General features: G+C 32.5%; 1 long non-coding RNA gene across 1 annotated transcript in view; it reads right to left on the bottom strand.

Annotated features, from left to right (window-relative positions):
- Window positions 1–489: 489 nt before the first annotated feature.
- Window positions 490–6,000, bottom strand: part of LOC108349489 (uncharacterized) — a 31,437-nt gene continuing 25,926 nt past the window's right edge. Inside the window, exon 6 of the long non-coding RNA XR_005497225.2 lies at window positions 490–705. This is a non-coding gene — a long non-coding RNA (uncharacterized LOC108349489). The remainder of the gene's footprint in view (window positions 706–6,000) is intronic.

Genomic DNA, 6,000 nt, shown 5'->3' with positions numbered 1-6,000 from the left:
TCAAACAAATGTCAAAAGTAGAACTGTGTGCCCTACACGATTAGTACATTCTTCTAGAAGAGCAAAGCAAAACAAGATTCCATGTAGAATTAATTAGTAACAATATTGCAATCAAGAGTCAATTTATTCCTTCAACCATGGCATACTTCTGTCAAGCATTTATTCATGCCAATAAAAGATTATGGGGAAGATGAGTCAATAATGGTATAACTACTCATTACCCCGAAAACTGATTTAAGTGAAATGGATCTTACCAAGTAATGCAGTGTGATTGCTATAATATACTCTGATGATTTGTGAGGGGATTAACACTGCTTTTGTATGAACTTGTAGACTTATCATGCTTAATATTTTCTTTAAACTTTTACTTTTATTGAGTTTGAGATAAAAAGCACACACTGCGTTTAGGTCAATTTAAATTGATATGTGGCAGACAGCCTGATGCACTATGTACTCAATTATAAAGAAATTTCACATTAAAAACAAAAAGCAAGCTGAGATCTTTTAATTTCACTCCAAAGAAATGGTGGTCAAGCCTACCATGTGCTTAGAAAAGATTTTTTCCAGCGGTTTGAAGTTCAATGAGGATATATTTATTGGCACAAACTCAACAATTTTCATGTGACATAAAGCAGATTTGTCTCTGAGAGGGAAACAAAAGCTTGTAAATCTGCTTCCCATTTCTTTGTCTTTGGTTTACAGAACCTGAGAACATAGTAAAAACATTCACTTATTCCTGTACCACACGTAGTGAAAGAAACTTTCAAAAATAACTGGATGCAAACACATACATTGGGGAAATTCTGAGATACCTAACTGTAATTCATGTTGCTCCTTTAGAAAGATACATAACTAGGAGTGCACAGACAAACTAAGACATCATACACATTTGGATAGGATACAATGCAGATGTTTGCTGTATGGGAAGCCAGGCTTCAGCCTTTTAACCCTGTGGGGATTTAGTGGTTGAAGATAATGATGATTAAGTAACAAATTCATCAGACGCCGTGAGAATAGTTGCTCTGGTCTGTCAGTGTTTGTTTAGAAATCTTATAATTCTCATCTATCTGTCTGTCTCCAGAAACTGTAAATGGAAACAAAACTAGCACAATGGGATAACAACATACTTGAAACTTAGTACATTCTCAGAAACAAGACAAATGAGGGCCAGAATATTATTAGCATGTACAATGAATCTGGTGAGTAAAGTAATCAGGAAAATAAAATATGGAATGAAAATCAGCCTCAGAGAAAGTCAGAACTGACAGACTGGTGTGTCAGAGTACTAGAAAGTCAACCTGGATGCCTGATAAGACATTCAGCAAATGAGTATCAGTGTAAAGACAATGGAAAAAAGACTACACATAATAGACATCAAGGAGGCAAACAAATAGTTCATGAGAACATTAAGCTCTTGCCAGGAAAGAAAATAAAATATGTGTGGACCTGGGATGCAGGGTAACATAAAATAAAATAGCTTAAGCTTTGTAAGAAATTTTTCTAATTAGTTTTTTTTTTACAAAGTTTCACAGTGAAAGAAAAATTAATAAAAGAGGACCAGTATTTACTCAACAGATAACTGAGTATCCAATGTTATACTTGCAAGAGTAAGCAGGTAATTACCAGAAGAGAATGAAAACAGCCTAACTCTAAAATGTCATCTGAACAGGAGCCTACAAATGAACATGAAGAATTATTGAAGAACATTGAAGACGTAATTGTGACTCTTGTGACTTTAGACATGAATGTTTAAGGGAAACTTTTGTAGAGCAAGAACAGGTACCAAGAGTCTCAATTTTGCACATTTTCAGTACATTACTAACCAATAAAGACTATAGAAGAAGCCCACCTAACCGAATACAAATTATTATTTAAAATAATTCAACTGGATTTGACTATATAAAAGACCATTGATTTTTTTAGTATTTTCTTAATTCTACAAATTATATATACTTATATATTATAGTTTACATATATACATATATGTACAAATTATATACATATATAATTAAATGTATATTTACATATATACTCAAGGAATCTATACATTATAGATATGAATTATGGACATTCATATATATTAATGCTGAGATTTAATCAAATACTGAGGAACAATTGTCCAATGGTTTCCTTTATATTCATATGAATGAAGAAATATACCAAAATATTTACAGACATAAAACTTTAAAGATCAATGATGATAAAATTCAAATGATGATATATGTAGACTCATACTTTCATATCTACATTAAAGGATATATTGAATGTCGAAGAAGATATAATTTACAAAGCATAAACATCAGTTTTGCGTAGGCTGCAATTTCGAAGCACAAAGCAATTAAGTGTAGGATTTGATAATAAAAGATTAAATGCAATCCTCCAACATCTTCTATATCTAAATGTGGTTTTGCGAATATATTCAATAAGAATAAATTGACTGTGCATTAATGGGCAATCTTTAAAGTAATTTAACAAGCATAATGGAAAGCTACAGAAATTATACTTTTTAACCACATGTTCTTTTCATTCCTATATTGAATACCTAAACACATTTGAGTATGTGCTCTGTAAGATGTTCTAAACTTTCCTACACTATATCATGGAAAAGATTCCACATTAACTTACCTATTCAAGAAGAGCAAAAACAATAGTCATGATAATAATAGTGATGGTTTGTATAAGAATGGCCCATATAGGCTCCTAATTTTGAATGCTTGGTTATCACACAGTGGCAATACTTGAAACAGATTAGAAGGTGTGGCCTTTTTGGAGTAGCCATGGCCTTATTGGAGGCAATATGTCGTTGTTTGTAGACTTTGGCATTTACAAAGCCCAAGCTAATACCAGTGTCATACTCTCCCTTGTGCACACAGATTAAAATGTAGAATTCTCAGCTACTTTCCCAGTACCATGTTTACTCACATGCTGCCACATTCCCCACCAGGCTAAAAATGTGCTATGCCTCTGAAACTCAAAGAGAACTTCAATTAAATGCTTTCCTTTATAAGAGTTGTCATGGTCATGGTATCTCTTCACAACAGTAGAACATTGAGCCTACGTCAGAATTGGAACTCAAAAAGATACCATGTATATACTAGAAACATTGGAACAACATCAGCAGTCTTATTCTGATGAAGATTTTATCTTCTACTAGTTCACTGAAATGAAGACGCAAAAGATTTTTAGGCAGTGACGTACTATTAAATACAATCTGTGAGGTTTTTTTTTATATCAGAAAGAAAAGAGGACATGCTTCAGTATTCAATATAGAGTGTATAATTCCAAACTAACTACAGATCCAATTACAAGTCATTAGTAAACATAGTGTTAAGTAACAGGCTGGCCAAATAAAGTCATCGGACTTGTACAACTTAAATGTTTTTTGCATAAATCAATTCATGATCAAATTTTGTTTTGGTTTCTTTTTAAACATCTTTTTCTCCTTTTAAAGTGAAATATATCAAATAACATAAGTAAAATGGCAATAATTATCCTGTAATATAAATGCACTGTTTTATTACAAGTTTGGTTATTGTTAATTATTCTCTGACTCTTATATCACAGCAATTATTACTCACGTAACCTAGGAATGAATGCCTTTAGTGATTTTAGATGTACATGTAAGAAAAGAGCAAGCTCTGAATTTTAAAAACAGGTCACATACATCAACCTAGTCAATGTTTCTAAATGTCATAAAAATCAAAAAACCAAATTTGAGTTTATAAAAACTATATTTAGGATGTATTGGCAATCTTGGGTTATGATGAATGAAACATGAAGCAACTTACTAGATCCAATGGCAACCAGGTGGGGACTGGAATTCTACATTAGGTGGAGCTTGAGCATAAAGACTTCAAAGTCTTCCCTTACCCTGACACACTTCCTCAAACAAGGCAACAAGGCTACAATTCCTAATAATGTCAGGCCCTCTGGTCAAGTATCAAACGAACACATCATTCATACCCAGAGTTCACTAAGATGGACATGAATTGGTATTCAAGGTTAAGCAGGGTGAACCCCATCCTTCTGAAAGGATCTTGCTGTCCTCTGCTGCAGAAAGCATGGAGACTTAGAAATGGGGATAAGACAGAAATTGCTACTCCCTTCTTATGGACATTTGAATTTATTTTGTTCCACCCTGACCTCACATGGACATAATTTCTCTTAAACTCCTTAGTTCCTCTGAAATATTCATTGTACATGTGTGGAGGTTTAGTCAAACTCATATTTCTGTGAATGCAAATGTATGAAAACTTCTGCTGCTAAGTTCATATCACTCTGAATTCAGGGTCTCCATGACTTTGTTGTCACAGTTGTATCAGTGATAGGGGTGTAGAATATAGGCAATAGAGTAGTATATGAAAAAGGATCACAGAAAAATATTATGGTAAACATTCTAGAAAAGATTTTGTACTATTAGGCTTAAGGACTAATAATCTAGTGTATTTTAAAATTGTTCTACTCATCACTACCAAGATGAGTCTGTAATTATTTATGATGTCAAATGTCATGGAGAAGTTACATGTCATCTTTGTAAAATGGAATCATGATTTTAAAAATTCAAAACGGAAAGTAATGACTTCCTAAGACCCTTTACTGTATACCTAATAAATAGAGACCCAGATTCACTCTAAAAATGTGTCTATTAACTGTTTTATTCACAAAGCTAACAGTGATTACTGAAATAATAGCATTCATTCCAAGTCTAATATCATGGTTTATATTAAGAAAATATTAACCTTAAGTGTCTCACTTCATTCTTTAATCATGGAATTTACAATAATGAAGAAAAATACATGTAACAAAATTATCTCTTTGGAAATAAAACTAGCACATATGGATATTTAGGGATGAAAGGAACCCTTGATTTATTATGCAACAAACTTACTCAATATTGATAAAAAGGTAGCATATATTTTTTTACAAAACGAATTATGCAATCTATATTTATTGAGCAAATAGAAGAAAGAACTAATTCAAGTGGGAAAAACTTTAACATATCAATAGATTATTCACTTGTATTCATCATTGTGAAGCATATCACTTTTCTTTCATCAGTTTTTAATTTCTAAGTAGGTATATTTTATGTGTAAGCTTGACTTGAATGGCCATCTTTCATCATTGAAATGAGATCCACAATTTAGAATGCATTTGAAATGCCCTCACCAACTGACATCTATTGACTCTTCTCATTTGAGAAATGTGTTAAGCACTTGGAAGTATAACAACTAGAAAAAAAAAAGAGTTGAGAGCCCATAAGCCTATACAAGTTTACAACATGAGAGTTGGCCTTCTTTTATGGGGAAATACCATTCTGGTCATTAATTATAAATAAATATTTTTAAATAGCAGATTTTCTGTATACTTCAAATCTATTTGGAAATATGGCATACTACTGACCTAGGCTTTTCTGTTTCAGTTTTGACACTGAATTCTTAATCTTTTAAATTTTATTGGAGAAAAAAGTATTGATAAAATAAATCTGCAAACATAAATAGGAATTAGTGATGTATGAGCACTCTGTCAACCATATAGGCTCTTTTTCTTTAATGTTGGGACTCATGACGTTTCGTGGGCATATCTCATAGTTCCTTCATGACTGATTCCCTGGCTCCGGAAGAAACATATGCCTCTGTTTCTGAAAACTGAGGTATTCCCCAGGCAGTGAAACAGTCAGGCCATCTGTATTTATCTGTTTTCTCTAAAAATCAAAAAGCATATAGAAGCTTGATAGAACAATTAATCATAAGCATTAATCTTATGTACCCTATATAACTTACAAATATCGCTATATCCTAGCAACTATCATTGTGTTGATCCTGACAGGAACCACTGTATGCTCTTTCTGATAAGGATATGAAATGTCTGATTGCAGTAACCTTGTCATAGCCTCTGCCTTACATGGTCCTTTCCTGAGCCTGTTTTTTCTTTTTCTTTTCTTTGATCCTTTTTTAATTTACATTTCAAATGTTATTTCCTTTCCTGGTTTCCCATCCATAA

This window comes from Rattus norvegicus, chromosome 1 (genome assembly GCF_036323735.1).
Source record: "Rattus norvegicus strain BN/NHsdMcwi chromosome 1, GRCr8, whole genome shotgun sequence".
Classification (NCBI taxonomy): domain Eukaryota; kingdom Metazoa; phylum Chordata; class Mammalia; order Rodentia; family Muridae; genus Rattus; species Rattus norvegicus.
Note: the sequence above shows the minus strand (reverse complement) of the source record. Positions and strands in the feature narration are given on the sequence as shown.